Source organism: Actinia tenebrosa, unplaced genomic scaffold, assembly GCF_029948245.1.
Source record: "Actinia tenebrosa isolate PJP-AT-01 unplaced genomic scaffold, QUT_ActTen_1.0 PGA_scaffold2__45_contigs__length_23673736, whole genome shotgun sequence".
In the NCBI taxonomy this organism is placed as follows: domain Eukaryota; kingdom Metazoa; phylum Cnidaria; class Anthozoa; order Actiniaria; family Actiniidae; genus Actinia; species Actinia tenebrosa.
The window spans coordinates 21,254,282-21,274,486 of NW_028292579.1; the positions used below are offsets into that span (position 1 = coordinate 21,254,282).

At 36.8% G+C, this 20,205-nt stretch overlaps 2 long non-coding RNA genes across 3 annotated transcripts in view; both read left to right on the forward strand.

Moving 5' to 3' along the window:
- Window positions 1-20,205, forward strand: part of LOC116306029 (uncharacterized) — a 328,067-nt gene that overhangs the window by 157,037 nt on the left and 150,825 nt on the right. The gene's annotated exons all lie outside the window — the stretch shown is intronic.
- LOC116286440 (uncharacterized) lies at window positions 10,033-16,525 on the forward strand. 2 transcript variants are annotated; one of them, XR_016120394.1, is made up of 3 exons: window positions 10,033-10,365; window positions 11,030-11,178; window positions 14,788-16,525. It is a non-coding gene; the product is annotated as an uncharacterized LOC116286440 (long non-coding RNA). The 2 variants fall into 2 exon arrangements; XR_016120393.1 differs by having other exon boundaries at window positions 10,033-11,178.

The following is a 20,205-nucleotide window of genomic DNA, read 5'->3' on the forward strand; positions in this document are numbered from 1 at the left end:
AAGGAACGACCTGAAACGACCTGAAACGACATGAAACCATCTTGAAACCATCTTGAAACCACCTGAAACCAGCCAAAACATTGAATCTCCATCGATTTTGTCGTCCAGTTTGCGTATTTTATTGACTTTTATCGATCGATCGAGTGTTTGTTTTCCTTGGAAGGGATGTACTTCATGGTAGAATGTCATATAGTCGCTCATACGTATAGTCTCCCATAGAAGTATTCCACACTTATACCTCACTTTTCCCTTGCTATGATTACCTGTTCCTAGCTATGATCCACCGTCCCTACCTATGATCAACTGTTCCTAGCTATGATCAACTGTCACTAGCTATGATCTACTCCCTTAGCTATGATCAACTATCCCTAGCTATTTTCAACTATCTCTTGCTATTTTCAACTATCCCTAGCTGTCATCAACTGTCCCTAGCTATGATTACAATTTGAACATTTTTTTACTTACTTTAACGTGTAAATTTGTTTAACTTAACATTGGCCTATCTAGGGGGCTCAGGGGTGCCTGTGACCCCATTTTCAAAGCCAAAGATAAATCATCTGACCGTTGATGCAGTATGTGATATGATGTCATAGTGACAATTTGGTATGTTGTGACCTCCACGCCCCCCCCCCCCCCCCCCCCCCCCCCCCCCCCCCCACATGACAGATCCTGGATAAGCCCCTGCTTAACGTAATTCAGCCATGTTGCCTGCAAGTTTTTAAGTTCATTAAACTATATAAGGGGAAGTTAATCTATATATAGGTACAAGAAACCATTATAGTAGAGAATGGTGAAAATAGCTAGGGATAGTTGATCATAGCTAGTGACAGTTGATCATAGCTAGGAACAGTTGATCATAGGTAGGGACGGTTGATCATAGCTAGGAACAGGTAATCGTAGCGAGGGAGAGGTGAGGTATAAGTGTGGAGTACTTCTATGGGAGAGTATACGTAGCGACTATATGACATTCTACCATGAAATACATCCCTTCCAAGGAAAACAAACACTTGATCGATCGATAAAAGTCAATAAAATACACAATAAAAACAAACTGGACGACAAACTCGATGGAGATTCAATTTTTTGGCTGGTTTCAGGTGGTTTCAAGATGGTTTCAGGTCGTTTCAGGTTGTTTCAGGTCGTTTTAGGTGGTTTCAGGTGGTTTCAGGCCGTTCCTTGTTTTAGTAACAGTACCCGCACGAGTTATATGTTATTGTATTAACTAAAGTAATGATTTTTGTTTTGGTTAGCTAAACGTATCTATTTCTAGTCGAATATTTTTATGAAAAAGGGATTTTCATGCCGAAACCTTCAACGAGTGGGTGGACGAGGAATTTACTGCGTCATAATTTACATAAAAGAGTACTCACACGAGTTTTGTATTAGTTTATTTATAGTTCCTTTCACGGTTTCCGACGCCATATTGTTTGGGGGGGCAAATTTACTTAGAAGTGTAGGGAAAGAGATACGTTTTTCGTAATATTTCCATTCTGAGGTTACCCTGCGAGCAAAGTCTCCTTTACCTTCCCCCGAGTGAGAGAAAGGAAAGAGTCTTCTTTCCTTTCTCTCACTCGGGGGAAGGTAAAGGAGACTCTGCTCGCAGGGTATTCTGAGGTAAATTTTCGAGACCAAACTTTTTCTGTAGATGGAGAATCTTCTGTTCAATAATGTTTTGTGTGGTGTTTTTGAGCCGATGGAGCCACCATAACACTGGTTCTCAGAGAGACGGAGGCTTGCTTTGGGGTTTCCGACCAAGACTCGTTTATGCTGGTTCAATTTGACCGTAAAAAATATTCAAACCGAATCCACGGACTTTCTTCTGTCTTACAATAACTAAATCCCAAATAGTCTTCTACTCTATTCAAAGTATCCAATGTGCCCAGCACATTTGACACGTTTTCCCGTGTCAAAACTTGTTATAATTATTTACAATCGCAATAAAGGGCTTTATAGTATTTCACTGTAATACACTTGTAGTGAGTCATTAAACTGATGATAGACGATGGATATCGTCCCAAATATCTTACTCAAAAAACTTCTAGTCACTCTTTTCATATATAAACTTTTGGTCGCAACAGGCTTTAGTTTGAATAATTTAAAAAAAAATAAGTCACAAAACACAGCAACATTTTCCTAATGCGATAAGAGAATATTATTTTTTAAATTTACTATGCAGAGGTTTTGGACATAAAAGAGTTTAGTAAGAAAAAACATTAATATAACTCTCCAAATGCATGTCATAACAAAATCAAAAAATGTTGATTGTTCTATGCGGTATCTCATAAAAAAAAATACATTGAAATAAGTTCCGGTTTTTAAATATCGCTAAATATCGTGATATCTTAGGATCTCTCGTTAGTTATTGTATATCATATTTGTTAAAAATCGCTCTTGGTCCTCAATTCTAGACTCATTTGTCACAAATTTTGAACCCAAAGTGGAAGGCTATGCTGGATGAGTGGAGCTTCCAAGTGAGATTGTCGATTGTAAACAACTCAGATTACAATCGATACTCGTTCAAGAAGCAAACTCAACAGTCAAATGTTTTTCAGACTAGTAGCCAATATTTTACTGACTGAAATTGAAATTGAAAATGTGACCATATCCACTGCTAGAACAAATCTGAAGTGAGCTTTCTGTGCCTGAACATCCCATATTTGAAAGCCACACCTGTCCCTCGTGCAAAGTACCAAAAAGTACCTTGTCTAAAAGCAATCTTGGCATCCCTTATTTCAAAGTTCATCACACACTGTCTCCCTCCCCCCCCTCCCCCCCCCCCCCCCCCCCCCCCCCTACGACCACTGTAATAGACTTGGGAAATAATTATTTCAAAATTGAATACTATTGATTAATTTTACGTGGTTTCTCTCGGCGCTGAACATTTCGTGCGCAGTCGCGGCTGACACTGAGCAATATTGAACTCGAAATCGGAGTATTTTTTTTTTTTTTTCTTAAAAAAATATTTGAATACATATTCTTTCCTTAAACACGTTCTTTATATCTTTCATATTTTGTTATATTTAATAGGCTCGTAATAAAGCATTGAGTTAGAAACTATATTGTGTGAAATGTCTCAAAATTAGCTTTTGCGCTTGTCAAACCAATTAATGTCGTTAAGACGAGTAAATAACATCAAAATGAGATTATTCGTTCATAGTCTCAGGAAATTTAATTTAAGTAACAGGCTCATAATGGTAAAATTTAATTATGTCTAGAAGTGTTACCAAACCCACAATCTCAAAGGATTTGCAAACGTTTCAATACAATGGGTTCAGTCGTAGGTAATGTTTAGCTGTACAAGTCTACCACAATGGCCAATGAGGAACAGTGTGTCAGCGTTACTTTGACATAAATGATGCAAAGGTTGCATGTCGACAGCTGGGTTATGCAAAAACAGTGGGATATTGGCAATGGGGACGAGGGACAGGTAAAATATAGTTGGACGTGATGCAATGTACAGGCTCAGACACCTCCCTTGCAAGTTGTAACCTCTATCCATACGAATATAGAAACACTCTTATGACAACAGAACTAGAAATTTTTAAACTTAGCTAGTAATAATGCTACATAAATACATTAACGTACTTAGGGTCATTTACCTAAGCTACTCCCTATGATGAAAAATATCGTTTGTGTAACTAGTCTTTAGTTGTTAGTGTTGTTAGTTATTGCTACGGAACTTGTTTTCTGTTTACTTCACTCGGCAGAAGAATCCTGTCAGAACTTCTGTTACTCATTCTTTGTAATACACCAAGCATTCTTCCATTTCCCTCAAATCAAGCTTAAGTTAGTGTAGATTAGTACTCGTATATCTTTTGCAGTGTAAATGTAAGTAGATCCTGGTTTTTCTTGGTAATTGAGCACTTGACTAATGCTGGACACTGAAATGGAAAACCTCCTAGCCTTGTAAACATAATATTGTGAAGTACCGTAGGAAGATCATTTATGTAAATATTAAACAGCAAGGGTCCAAGGATACTTCCTTGAAGCACTGCACTAAAACGACGTTGGCGTTTGCTCATATATATGTATATACGATTTATCAAAAAGTTTAACTGAAATACATTAAGGTGAAAGATTAAGTAAATGATTGTGAGCTATTTGCTAAAACACATCCAGATATCATAAATGTTTTGTATCAACCACGTAATACTTTATTACCATTGTTTGAAATTTAAATATCATATTGGTTAACCATTTATGTGTAATAACACTCGACTGTATCGTTTAATATCCTGGTGGTTTTAATTTATGTATCAGCGCCATCAAACACTTCAGGATATCATTAGAAAAAACGAGCAAATTTATATTTTGTTAAATAAATTTTAATTTTTTAATTATTTATAAGCTTATGCCTGTAAAGTATCAAGTTTTTCAGTTTTCAATTTTAAACTTTTATGAAGTTCTATTGACGTAATGACGTTTTTTAACACAAAAAGAACCGCGCATCAATAGTGTGACCGTTGCAGTTAGAGTGAACGCTTTCCCATCCATCGTGAGAACAACTTCCAAGTGAGGAGTGAACCAGAACGCATTTCATTCAGCCATACTTTACCGGTACCTGTGAAACCTAGTTCGACGCATGCTACATTTGCTTCTTCCATGAACCAGCCATAATGACACACTGTCCCCCACTGGCCCTGGTGATAAATTTCCACGAGACCTAAATCAGTAGTTTAAACTCTATTTTAGCAATTAATTTTTTTCCACTTTGTATAAGAATAAGCATGAGCCTGTTGGATAACGGCATTTCAACAACCAAAATGTAATTGAATCCAAAACCGTTTTTCCTTGAAAAAACAATCTTTTGTTAGTAAAGAGCTGTCCGATTATAGATTACGATGCATTATTTTAGTATCAAGGCATGTTGGCCGTAATTTTGAATGCCATGACAATTATGACGCTCGCGTCTGTGAATTGTGCTGTCATGAAGCAACCGCCCCGAACTAAAGCTATTGTGTTTTAACATGCCAGTAACTAAAAAAATGATATAAATTTTCATCCTTAAGAACGCGACATGCGACACAACGTATAAAATTTATTTTAAAATTCGTTTTGGAACCGTCAGAAATAGCGACGATCAGCCCTGTGATAGCAGCTTAGACAACTTCATATCTTAGGCTCAGATGTGAAATCAATTGCGAACTATCACAGTGATTATTACGAAATAACACATTACGATATCACTGGATATTTGGTTTTTATATTTTATAAGTCTACCACAGTAGCCAATGGGGAACATTATGTAAAGGGGGATACAGCGATGAATTTGATATGAGGGATGTCAAGGTTGCGTATCGACAACTTGGATATACCAATACTGTAGGATATTGGTGGTTTGGACGGGGGTCAGGTAAAGTATGGCTGTGGTACATGCGGTGTAATGGATCAGAGTCCTCTCTTGGAAACTGTACTCACAATGGATGGGGAAACGTTCACTCTGCCTGCAATAGTCACACTGAAGATGTTGGTGTGGTGTTCTTTTATATTATCAAAAGTCCAAAAATGCTCGATTTTATCTTGGATATTGGTTTCTGGTATTTACGACTCGGGTATAGAGCACTCGAAGTAGAAAACACAGCTCTAACGCAAACTTCACCGTGTCATTCTTCTCATATCAAGTATTCAGGTGGTGACTGTTTTAACATTAACGAAGAAAAGGCAGATAAATCAGTTATACTAGAAATGGGAGACATGGTAGTTATGAATAACTGTGGTTTCCATTCAAATTTCTTTAAAATATGATAGCCCAATATGAAGTACGTTTTCGAACACCACTTACTTACTCTCCTCTAACAAAGCCATGTGAGCCATCTTTTAAAGAGATGAGAGCTGTCCTTCGCGATCGAGTTCAACAACGACTTGCTCGCGAAATGAACAATGTTGCCATAGGGATGGGCCTCCAAAGTATCACGGCAACTAATGCACACCATAAATTATTTTAAGCAATGTGGATATCTGTAGACTAGTTCTAGTGGATCAAAATTACTGCATAGTGATTTTATTTAACCGTTGAATGAAGTTAGCTAAGGAAATCGTAATAGTTTAGCGAAAAAGGCATAAAAGGACACACTTTGAATATAGTCTAATAATTTTACTATTCATTTCACTTGCTAAGTATAATCAAACATGCACTCTATCAGCGTATAGCTATGGCTCATGTTATCTATAAATGAATAAATGTATGCTATAAATGTCACTCTTGTTGGGCAATTGGCACATAATCCAGAACTGCTTGTAAAGCTTGAATATTTTCCATCAAGTCTCATTGGGAATAACAAATAAGGTAATTTGGAGGAATAATAATTCCACAGCCTGGAGACCAACCATGCGGCCAGGGAGGCTGGCTTGCTACTGATAAAGTTTAAAATGCGAAGTACGACAACTGGGCTTCCTTTTTTCTTCTAGGTCACGAGAAAACATCTTCTGGTTAGGTTAAGAGACGACAGCAATGACTAAAGCATGCAATTTGTGTACAAATTAATTTCCAAAAAACTATGTTTCAAATATTATTATATGTTTCTTATTTCACTATTCCGCAGCTAACGTTGATCCGCTGTTTTTAGATTACATACCGGCAAAACACAAGCCTACGGCCGAAAAATCTATTACTTTACTAGTGAGCTGCCATCACAAAATAGTATTGAACAAATGGAGATATTATTTTTTTCACAGGTATACCACAGTCGTCAATGGGGAACAGTATGTCATGATTTCTTTGATATGAGAGACGCCAAGGTTGCATGTCGACAACTTGGTTATACCAAAGCAGTAGGAAATTGGCGATACGGAAGAGGGTCAGGTAAAGTATGGCTCGACGACATGGCTTGTAGTGGTTCCGAGTCATCACTTGGAAGCTGCTCTAGTTGTAGGTGGGGCAACGGTGATTGGTGCGGCGGAAAGCACTTATATGATGTTGGTGTCGTATGCTTACACTTTTGTAAACCCCTGTATGATTATTTATGGTCATGGAAATTAATTTTCTTACCATTAATCCCAATCGGTAGTTTAAGCGGGTTGCTCGCTTGAGTGGTGGAAATTTGATTCGCAATTGATAGCATTTTGTAAGTAGTAAGAACTAAGACCCCGTTTTTGTTATTTTCCTTTTTCTAGATTTGCTTTAAGAGGGTAAAGCATATTTGTTATAGATTTTTTCAGCATTAAGAGAATAGCCATGATTTTGATTCGTAACTGTCGATCGTTTGAGTGCTAAATCAAAAGAACAACATTTTAGCCCCTATAGTTCCACCTGTTACTAAATACCTTGGGAGGGTTCATACTTTTTTTGAATATGCGATTATATTTTTGTAATAATTAGTTTACTTAACGTTTACCTAAAATGTCCTTACAGTGCGGACACTCGAACCATGAACACTTCAACAAAATTACAATATACAATACAATCGAACATTTTTAAAGCGTCTTCCAATCAAAACCAACGGCGGAAAATCTTTAGAGATTTTTAGCTTCCTCCGTGTGTACTAATAAACTGCTAGATTGCCGCACAAACTGCAAACTTTCAATAATTAACAAAAACGAAACAAACATTTAGTTAATTGACGAAGTAGCCGTTATTAAAAAATTGATACACTTGTATCAATTGTATTACCGATAGCAGAGTAAGTCATACATTACAAAAAACAAAAAATATCGTTCATTGACAAAGCAGCTGTTATTAAAAATATGATATACTTTATGTTGTAAATTTGTAAAAAAAACTTTAACGCCAACAACAACCCAAAAGTCTGAAATTGAACGAAAAAATGTTGGAACTTCTGTAAGAATCTGGCTTTGCATTGGGTTGTTCGCAAAATGTTAAAAAACCTTGAGGTGTTCATGGTTCGAGTGTCCGTACACTAAGAGCCTTCGCATCATGCATATTCCAGCCACCATAAACATCAACGCCTCTTTACATCACATTCGAGCAAAACCTCGACATCAAACTCACGCGCCGAGCTAAATTGTTTTTCGCGCAACATTCCTAACTGTCCACGTCACTGGGCTTGTCGCGTCATGCAAGTGAGACGTCTGTAGGTTTGTTTTTGAAAAAAATACACCATACTGATTACGGTAGTATCGTACATGTACAAGTATACCACAGTGGTCAGTGGGGAACAGTGTGCCAAGATTACTTTGATATGAGGGAAGCCAAGGTAGCTTGCCGTCAACTCGGTTTTACTAGCGCTGTAGGATATTGGTGGAACGGACGAGGGATGGGTAAAGTATGGTTGGACGACATGGAATGTACTGGTTCGGAGTCATCACTTGGAAGCTGCTCTCATCCAGGATGGGGTAACGTTGACTCTGCGTGCAAAACTCACAATTATGATGTTGGTGTGGGTGTTTTAATATTATGAAACCTTAAGACAAGCAATTAATGAAATCATGAAACAAGGAACATGAAATTTTGAAATATAATTCTATTGGGTCATTATTGATATCGTTCTCTCGAGTTCCTATAAAAAGTCATTAACATTTTGAATATGTTGCTATTTCTGAATACATATATTGGTCAGCTCTAAATTCGTGCTTGGCCGGGATTGTGGCCACCATATATGCCCTTTATATTGATTTTTGCTGTATGAAATTATATCTTTTTTTCAACCCAGTTAACCGCCTTTCACCCAAATTGGCCTTGAAACCCCTTTTTTAACAATCGAAATTGTTTCACATAGATGTGCCCTGGTTTATCTAAGTCATTTTGTCGTTTTTAACTTATTTAGTTTACATTCCAAGGAAAAGAAGTAGATTAATGTTCAAGGCCTGAGTCACTGACTTAAAGAAACAAATGGTGTTTTAGTACTCTGCGTACTAGAGTACTACCTATTATTACACATAAAGAACACTATTGCATATTTTTATCACTAGCTAATCTGTAATTTTTCACAAAGAGCTAAATACTTGCTAATATGCATTTACATGGAATGTCAATATTTATGATTTATTTTCGATTACCTTCTCCGGCGGCATCCATTTTTTCACCACAAAAGCAATGTAAAAACTCACCATTTATACGATTGATATCTAGTTACGCGAATTTCCAAAATTATCAATTATCTTAAATGATTAATCGATATATCTTTGGTGACATTAGTTAGCTCTATCTCATTGATTCAGATAATTCAAACTTTGTTTTAGCAAACACACCCATTTTTTATTCAACAGCTTTGTTATTCCCCATTTTGACGACAAGCAACTTTGACATGTCACATGTAAAAGTCATAATTTTAAAATTCACATATGGTTCCCTTAATGAGTAGTATAAAAGTACATTCCATATTTCATGATAAGCTGTGCTTTGTTTAACTAAAGAAATGATAAAAGTAATTTATTTTACGCGTAATTTAATTCTTTTAAATTCTTTTTAAGTAATATCCGCTTATGCTACAAGAGTATTCACTTTCAGTAAAAAAACAATATAAGAATTGAAACAGAAACTTCCAAAGAATCATTCTTAAGTCAACAGTTTCGATATCATCAATTTAAGGACATGCAAAGTTGGCATCTGAAACGCAAAGGAACAAAAATTGCAACAACGATTTTGGGTTTAATGTATTATACAAGTCTACCACAGTGGTCAATGGGGAACAGTGTGTTTTGGTGGTTCCGATGCCTTTGATATGAGGGATGCCAAGGTTGCATGTCGACAACTCGGTTATGCCAAAGCTGTAGGATATTGGTGGTTTGGACAAGGGACGGGCAAAGTATGGCTGTATAACATGCAATGTACAGGCTCGGAGACCTCACTCGGGAGCTGTACTAGTAGTGGGTATGGTAATGGTGCTTGGTGCAGTCATGGCAACGATGTTGGAGTTGTATGTTATATGCAGTTATAAAACGCAGGGATCGGCAAACGACGAGAAGTATTAAGATTAGAATAGACATTATTTATACTAATGACAGACTAGGAAAATGGCGCCCATGATGTGTACTATAAAAAGCAACCACTTCAATGTATCAAAATCCGATTTTCATTTTCTTTTTTTTTCTTTAATGTAACGACAAGGATGAAAAGTGCTTGTCTAACCGATGCAAAATAAGAAATTAAACATGGGCGCTCATTGTGTTCTTTAGCAAAAAATCTGCTTGTTATTCCTGCAACAAATAGAAAGACTGCACCAAAACTTTGGAACTCGATGGCTAGCAGCATCCGATAATCCAATAACTAAATCATTTTACAGGCATTCTTGGTTTGGTTTTTCAGGTATTATACAAGTCTACCACAGTGCTCAGTATGGAACAGTGTGTCATGGTAGTTCCTATTACTTTGATATGAGGGATGCCAAGGTTGCATGTCGACAGCTTGGTTATGCCAAAGCTGTAGGATATTGGTACTACGGACGAGGGACGGGTAAAGTTTGGCTGGTAAATATGCAATGTACAGGCTCTGAGACCTCCCTTGGAAGCTGTACTAGTAGTGGATATAGTAATGGTAATTGGTGCGGTCACACAACTGATGTTGCTGTTGTGTGTTCTGTCTTCCCAAACATCGCATTGTCTTTTTCACTCCTCAGCTAAATTATGAGTCTACCCGTTGTATTAATCTGAGCAAATCTATTTTAATCCATTTATATCTTTGACAGTCCACCCATGAAGAAATGGTTGACGCTTTCGTTATACACCAGTTTTTCGCATGCAGTTGCAACCTCAATCACGGCTGTTTTTCGAGCTAAGTGGTCATCATCAGATTCCATTTATTAAACCCGCAAAAGCCTGTGAGCCAGACGACAGCTGCACGTAGGATTCTAACATCCGACAGTCTTGGCCGTTGTAAAGAAACTTGTCCATAAGTAATCTTTGTAATGGCAGATATTTAGAGGTTAAGCAGTAAACACGGGCTGTTTTTGGTGACCATTTAATTACGATAATTCTTACTACATAACTTACGGTACCAGGCATCATAAGTATGATATGACAGCTAAAGAAAACGTATCCTATCCATTGTGAGTACAGTTTCCAAGTGAGGACTCAGAGCCTTAAGAAAGAGTGGGAACCAAGTCCCTTGAAGTAAAAATAGTTTTACTTCTAGACAAAGACGCCATACTATGATTCCTGGCCAGTATCGCGAAAATTACACGACGTATTGCTTTGGACTCTCTTGGACTAATACATAGACTTATGGCTGTATGGTTAAAGTTTCACAGAGTATTGTATTCGGGCCAAACAGCTGCACTTGAGGTGAGAACAAAAGTGAGGGAGAACAGTAGTCGTGGTTGAAACAAAAATTCTATGTTGCTCATGACTGAGAGAGTGCTGTCTTCGTAGATTTGTTTGATGTGCTAGTATTCGCGCTTAAAACTCGAGAATTTCTTCTTGGTGTTCGAAGCTGGTATTTTTATGATACTTTTATGATTTACTAATCCTATAAATTGAAACGTTAGCTTTAAATAAGTCATTCAACACCTCCCGTGGGAGGTATGATGTGTTGAATTTTAAGAGGTGCACTGTCCTCAAGCATCGATTCGCAGGTCGATGTTGTCGGTACCTCGGTAAGCTTCAACCGGGCACTTTGGGTCTCCTGTACCAAACATTTTTTTTTGGCTTGGATGTCCGATCTGATTACGGACCAGAATTTCCTAAAGATCATAGTTCCCACAAAGCCACGTTTATTATTGATTCCTTTATGTGTTCTCTTGAAAGTAGTGTCTGGCTTTCAGCCTTTACCTTTTTCATTTAGTTCTTTTGGCGTTAAAAAGTCTTAGGTGCTTTGAAAAGTTAAGACTCTCAATCACCTAGTGTGCATATGGTTTTTTTCTCAAAAATCTTTCGATTTAATTCCTAAAACTCGTTTAACTATTAGGCTTATCTACTTAACTATTAGTTTCTGTGCTCTTTGACGAAGGCTTCAATTTCGTTATCAGTTAGCACCCTATTTTCCTTTTGGTTTTCTGGATTCTCTAGGCTGCAGTAAACGTTAAAAGTTGGATCTGACTGATGTTTTTTTAGAACTTAAACTACACTGACTGAGCATGAATAGCAGCCGCACAGTGCATGATCGGAAGGAAGATAAGAATACCGACGAAATACAAATGCTTTCTTGCATTCTAATTAGCTTTATTTTCTATGGTGTGGGATAAAACATTACATAACATGACGTTTAGATATTGATCTTTCGTCACGTACACTGAAGAACTAACGATAGTTTATCATTCGACATGAGACAAGAAATACATTTATCCCCAAAATCGGTCATATAGTTTCCTTGGAATACATATCACGCTCACCTAACGAAAACAGCTGAAAAAAACAATTTTAGTCCAGAGTCAGCTACCTCACACGAAAGCTACTTTTCCAGTTGATGGTGAAGATAATGGCTGCACCACATGCAAACGGAACAGGCTCAGAAGGCGCATTCTCTATATTCACACTATAAATGTCGGTAAGGGACGGGCAGATAGATAGAAAATCCGACCACAGTATGAACACTTCAGGTGACCAAAGACACATAGCATGCATTGCCAGACAATATCTAACGTAAAAGTAGGACCCATTGTCATGGATGCTTTGGGAAGATAAAATTTTACTTCGTCGACGGTGAGAATGCGGATGACGTAGTCGAAGTAGCTACTGTTGGCAATGATGTTGAGGGAAAATATTGTATAGAAAATTAAAACAAAACAAAAAAGCTCAACTAAATTGCATGTTGATTCCAATTGATTCCAATTTTGTTTCGATAATTTATTGGATATTGGACATTTGGTTTTTATGTTTTATAAGTCTACCACAGCAGCCAATGGGGAACATTATGTAAAGGGGGATACAGCGATGAATTTGATATGAGTGATGCCGAGGTTGCGTGTCGACAACTTGGATATACCAATACTGTAGGATATTGGATAACGCAAACCAGTACCAGTACCATTTGAAACTCGTTAGCGTCCCACAAACGGATAAATATGGAAATCTGAGGAGACCGTGAGTTTATGTCTTAAAGTTTTCAAAGAAATGGGAGTTAACATGTCAGAATAAGATATTGATATTGCTCATATAACACCAGGCCGTGATAAATCGTCTTTTAAACCAGATCCTATAATTTGCAAGTTTACAAGGAGAGTGGTAAAGGATAAGATTTTGAATTAAAGAAAAGAATCATAAGTAAATATATAAGTTGTTTATTTTATTATTTATTTATCTTCCATTATGATTTTTTTAAATATACATATTGTAATTTTTATTATATCTATTATTGTAACTTTAGTAATTTTATATACACGGTCATGTTTTAACGGGTGCAAGCTTTAACCTTTAGCCTATTATTATTATTATTATTATTATTATTATTATGATTATTATTACTATAACTATTATTATTATCATCATCATCATCATCATTATTATTATTATAAAAATAAAATTGAACAAATGGAGATGTCAGTAGTCAATGGGGAACAGTGTGTCATGGTAGTTCCTATTACTTTGATATGAGCGATGCCAAGGTTGCATGTCGACAACTCGGTTATGCCAACGCTGTAGAATATTGGTACTATGGACGTGGGTCGGGTAAAGTATGGCTGGACAGTATGGCTTGTAGTGGTTCCGAGTCATAACTTGGAAGCTGCTCTAGTAGTGGGTGTGGCAACGGTGATTGGTGCGGCGGTAACCATTTACATGATGTTGGTGTCGTGTGCTTACAATGTTTAAACTATTCACGTACTGTTCATCTGTTGAGAAAACAAATTTTGTAGTGTAGACTGGTCAAAGGTAAGCTCCGTCCGTATAGCTGCTTTAGATAAAAAATATTTTATAATAAAAATGTGTAGCTGTTTCAAAACGCAAGGTTTCCTCATTGACTTCCATTTCATTTTGTCAAATCACTGTCAGAAATTCTACTTCAAGAATGCAAAAGATGTTGCCCTATTTAAAAAATATATATATAGGTTTTGACCTTGTTTTTTATTATATCCCGAGCACACGACACCAGCATCATTATAATTGTGATTGCAGCCACCAACATTTCCCCATCCATTGTGAGTACAGCTTGCAAGTGAGGACTCTGAACCTGAACATCCCATGTTGTACAGCCATATCTTACCCATCCCTTGTCCAAAATACGAAGGTCCCAAAGTTTTGGTAAAACCCAGTTGACGGCATGCAACTTTGGCATCGGGCATATCCCAGCTACTATGACATACTGTTTCCCATGGTCGTATTGTGTGTTTTGTTTCAGTTTGTTTATTGCTCTTAGACACTTTTTGGAACACGTCCTTCGATATGAATGATGCTCAGCTTGCATGTCGACAGAATGGTAATTCCAAAGTTTTAGGATATTAGCATAGGGACTAGGGATGTGTAAAGTATGGCTATATAACATGCAGTGTTCTGGCTCAACATGCCTTATAGCTGTTTTCGTAACACGGGCGTGATATCTATTCTAAAGAGGTAGTATATCTAATATGACTGACTTTGGAGCGATTGAAATTATCTGATCCCGTGTGTAACGACAAATAATTGTTTCCCCTTCAGAGTGTGTGACAGAGATGACGACATATTGTCCTGACATCATACTCATGTTTGTTTTAGTTGGATTTTTATAAAAACTACGTAGTTATAATAGCTCAATGCATTTTTAAATTTATAGATTATTGATAAATTGCCTACTGGACAGTCTTAGTTTCATGTTTACTGAAAGAATGAATCCGTATTTTTATGTACTTTTCTTGTATCAAGATACAACGCTATTTTGCTCCGGCATGTGCACTTTGCTCCTTTCAACATTTATGAAAAATACAAATATATATTTAAAAAAGACAATTACCCAAAATCTGAGACGTTGCATGCATTATACAGGTCTACCACAGTGGTCAATAGGGAACAGTGTGTTATGGTGGTAACAGTGATGACTTTGACATGAGGGATGCCAAGGTTGCATGCCGACAACTTGGTTATGCTAAAACTGTAGGATATTGGCAATATGGACGAGGAACGGGTAAAGTATGGCTGTACTGGATGCGCTGTTCAGGCTCAGAGTCCTCACTAGGAAGCTGTACTCACAATGGATGGGGAAACGTTTGGTCTGACTGCAACCGTCACACATATGATGTTGGTGAAGTTTTGTTTTTATTCTTGAATATTTATTAAGTAAATAGCTCTTATTAACCGAGTTAAACGTTTGGTCTGACTGCAACAGTCACACATATGGTGTTGGTGTAGTTTTGTTTTTATTCTTGAATATTTATTAAATGAATAGCTCTTCTTAACCGAGTGCGAGGTCCGTACCGTAAGTTATGGACGGAGTTGTTGTTTTGTTGTTGAAAAACAGAGGATCCATAACTTACGGTACGGAACGAGCAAACGTGGTTAATAAGATATTTAATATATGGCTAGGCATTGAGATTAAAAAGAGGCGAAGCAACACAAAGTTGACAGCGCATGTCAAACGAGAACTGCATTGGAAGGGCTTCCTGTACGTGCCACAAGTCATGTAGTGTTTGAGTCGCTCAGAAAGAGAAGTTTAATTTACTTTGAATGAATTTATCTATAGTTTAAAGTTTTCTGAAATACTAGTTAACAAAAGTGAGGCTTTCTTTTGCAAAACATGTGAATGCAAAGCAAAAAGACATCAGAAGACCTCAAGAACTCAACATGAGATTGAGAAGAAAACTGTCGTACTTCAAACGAATTCTTCTCTGAAGTCTTGCTCTGTAATCACGGATATCACATTTGAAATTACCAATTTTATGAAATTAATGCTGGTGATATGTACAGCATACACTAGTTACTTACGACCAATAAGGCATTTCCAATTGGCTCGTTTGATACATTTGAGGGGATTGAACTCGACTTTTTATATGAACTATATACTTCTATGCTTGGTAGTAGAAGAGCGAATTTCAGTAGCTATTTACGACCAAAACTGTTCAGCATTCTACTGATACAGGAAAGCTTAATTCAAAGACAGCTCGTAGTAACATCACAAAACAATGATGAAAGTCGTTGTTGAGTGAACAAAGACAAAACTTGAGCCAAAGACAAAACTTTTAAAGATGTTGAAGCTACGAGTATCTTAAACCACATCATTTCCTCATAAACATAATAGCTATAATGGAGACACTATGCGAGTCTACCACAATAGTCAATGGGGTACAGTGTGTGGTGGTTACTGGGATATGAATGATGCCAAGGTTGCATGCCGTCAACTTGGCTTTTCCAAGACAGTAGGATATTGGCATTTTGGACGAGGAACGGGAAAAATATGGTTAAACGGCATGGCTTGTTCAGGTTCTGAGTCCTCACTTGGAAGCTGTTCACACCGTGGATGGGGGAACATAGCTGGAACTAGCTGCAGCAGCTACCAATATGATGTTGGTGTGGTGCTCTGTCTTTCCAAAAACAAAGAGAACATTTCTTTCATTGTAGCTTTTAAACAGTATGATCTTTCTTACCGCTTTTCACGAATCATATTTTGTACATCTTTCATCTACATTAATATTTATTCATAAAACGGTTTCATTGTATTTATCCAGACGACCGGAATCACATTCGGGGAAATTGGGTTCTTTAATAAAAGACAATAATTAATTATTAATTACAATTCTTATAGACCTTAAATTATATGAGAAATCGACTTTCCAATTAGAGATACTTTCATTTACGTTTCAGGATAACTTTGAGACCTAATTCGAGACCGTCAAGATCCCTTTACGCTGGAAGCGAATATCGCGCTGCCTTTGAAATATTATTATATCATATATTTTCCAGTAATGATAAAAGGGTCAATTTTACACCATCAAAAGATGAAAAAACGTACTCACGTTTCGTCGGAGTAAAAGAGAAAAAGGTGTTAGGAAGGAGTGTTTATATACTGAGAACAAGACAAAAGATATTACGCGCTTGGCTATAAACACGCTGGAAGCTGTAGAGCACAAGATAAAATAGCTTAGGAACATGAGAGAGTGTCTGTCCTCTGATATAAACCAAAGTACCCAGCCAGTCAGCGCGCGCGTTTATCTCAAATATTTAATAACAATATATATAGTTCTAGTTTAGGATTAGCTAATGCAATTCTAGCAAGTAATCATTTGCAAACATATAGTAATTGCTTAGTTGTATGCAGGTTTATTGACGTTTGTCAATAATTAAAAGTCTACCACAGTGGTCAGTGGGGAACAGTGTGTCATAGTTACTTTGATATGAATGATGGCAAGGTTGCATGTCGGCAACTCGGTTATGCCAAAGCTGTAGGATATTGGCAATATGGACGAGGGACCGGTAAAGTTTGGCTGGACAACATGCGCTGTACAGGGTCAGAACCCTCACTTGCAAGCTGTTCTCACGATGGATGGGGAGGCCATGGCTCTAGCTGTGACAGGCACCAGTTGATGTTGGTGTCGTCGACCATGTTCGAACATTCATTCCTCTTTTAATCATTGTTCATTGTCCTTACGTTTCTTATTTTTCACTTTTTTTTCTATTGGACCTTTTGGCTAATAGCAATGCAGTGTAGTTGAAAAAATTCCCCATCTCAATAAGACGTCACATCAAAGCAATATATTGTTTTTTTAACGCTAAGGATCATGACGCCAGAAGGGGCGAAATATAACAGCCACACCAATAGAAATTAAATCACAATAAAATTTGGTTTATGAAGTGGGGACAGCTAGATATTGCACTAATAACGCAAACGAAAAGACGATCCTAAATTTTTAATATTACTGTCCACATAAACAAGCTGTGACTTCGTCATGAAATAAGTCAATTGATATCTTGAAATACAACTACTTTGAAGTTCATTTCATCCGTAGAGCAATTCTGAAATTTTGAAAAATTTAATGAAGGATGCGTGGTTAAATGAAGACCTTAGAAATGTTTTGATGATAAAAATGTCCTATTACTAAACAGTAACAGGTTTCTACCTTGGTGTTTGCTGTATGCAAACACGACATCAGCATCACTATAACCGTATTGGATTTACCACCTTTTCAATTCCCATAAATTATGACTACAACTTCCAAGTGAGGCCTGTATAGTTCATGCTATTTAGCCCTACTTTTCCGACCGCTTCTCCTAGATACGAAGGTAAAACGTTTTAGTGAAACCAAGTTGTTGACATGCAAACTTGACATTCCTTACCTCGTATAAATTGGGTGTTCCAAAACCGCGAAAAAGCGAAATAGCAAAATAGCGAAAAAGCAAAACATTGGTGTTGACATATTGATGCACATTAAGAAGAAAATACACCGTAAACATCTACATGAAATAACAATTTTGCCTGAAATCGACACGAAATGTATTCCTTATTTATAATTTTTATTCTATATGTATGTTCATTCCGCTATTTCACTTTTTCCCCATTTCGCTTTTTCGCGGTTTAGGAACACCCGTATAAATTAACTTTGTAGGACTCGTTAATAGTCTGTTTTCTTGAATTGGGGAAACAGTAACACAATTTCCTAAAGCAAACTATGTTCTCATCGTTGGTTTCTACATAAAACTACAACCAAAGTTAAATTATGTACACCTTGCAAGAAAATCATCATGATATCAATTCTAAAGTAAGAATGTAAGTCTAGGCAAAATTCGAAGAATTCAAACTTAATTAATTAAGACATATACCATTAAGCTAGTAACTATTAATAAGTACAGGCTCAGTCTAGAGTGAGATTGTATTTAGTTCTATAGTAAATGATGCTGGTAAACTCTATATATCTATTTATTTATTGCTTTATTTTTTGGTTTATGCATTTTGTCGCCTTATACAGTTCTACCACAGTGGTCATCTAGAAACAGTGTGTCATGTTTCGTTTGATATGAGGGATGCCATTGTTGCATGCCAGCAACTCGGTTATGCCAAAGCAGTAGGATATTGGCAATATGGACGAGGGACCGGTAAAGTATGGCTGCAGAGCATGAGCTGTTCAGGTTCAGAGTCGTCACTTGCAAGTTGTTCTCACGGTGGATGGGGAATCCATGGCCTCTAGCTGTGACAGTCACCGGTATGATATCGGTGTCGTATGATCAGATTATACAAGTGAATAATATACCCATGATATACCATTGTTATCAGGCTTGTTGCCACGAGTAATTTGCATTATATTCCAATGACAGGTTGTTTTTTTTAAAGACATCTTACAGCTTTCTTCGTAGTTGAATTCATGTTACCTCTACACGCTTAAGGTATTAGGATACGTTTACGACCACTATGCGCGCAAACTTAAATAACGCGCTGACATTATAGTATAACACAAACAAAGTATACATTTTCTGAAAGCTGAGTAAACAAAGTTATGAAGAAATGTTCAAAAAACGATTTTTTTCATTGTTGTTCACATTATTGTCCTTGAAGCGAAATTTGACCATGCCTCAGTGAAAACGTTAACGGAGACGTGCATTTTAAGCTATGTTTGCGAAAAATGGCTTAACATACTCAGGAGATAATAAGGTCAAAAAGGGTGTCCCAGATTTTTGATATCTGTTTTCGCTATTTTTGATCAAAGTTAGGCGATTGCTTTTGGAGTGCTGTTTAAAGTAAAAAGCGTCATAACTTTGGAAAGAAATTAAAATTAAATCGGAGACACACTTTTTTGGATCATGAGTTACTTTATAAACTCTCCAAAGTTTAGAAAAATCGAATGACATCAAAGGGACTTTTAGCTTTTTGAAGTTGAGGTTTTAGCGGCAAAAAAAGATTCGAGAAAAACGCATTTCTTTGTTTGGAGCCGGAAGCTGCAGGGAGCCACGATGGTGTTGGTCAGAACACCTTGTGCCTTCCATTTTGTCATCACTTTTCAAATTATCTGGTGTTCTGGACAATCGCAATGTAGGATCTTTTTACAAAGGCAAAGGAGCATGACAGATGTGCATATATTAAGCGACGGTACATTTCCGGTCTTGATAAAGCCACGATTTCGATTTTTCTCAAATTTTGGCTTTTCCAATCAAAAATTTCAAGAAGTTTTTACAAACATATGAAAGATAAAAGTTTAAAATTACGAAATTAAAAAGAAAATTTTTTTTCGAGCAATTCGTCAATTTTCGTATCCTAAAACCTTAAGACTAATTAGTCTTTAAAGGTTTTTTTATTATATATTGCAGTAAAAAACGATTTCAAGAAATTCAACAGTTGGTTCTGTTCATAGAAAAATATTTTAACTCTTTCTTGAACGCACAATTATGTTACTACTAATAATTAAGCCACCAAAAGAAACGTCTTTGTCTCATATCAGCTAACGATAAGGGATTTACCAAACGTTTCGATACATGGTCGTC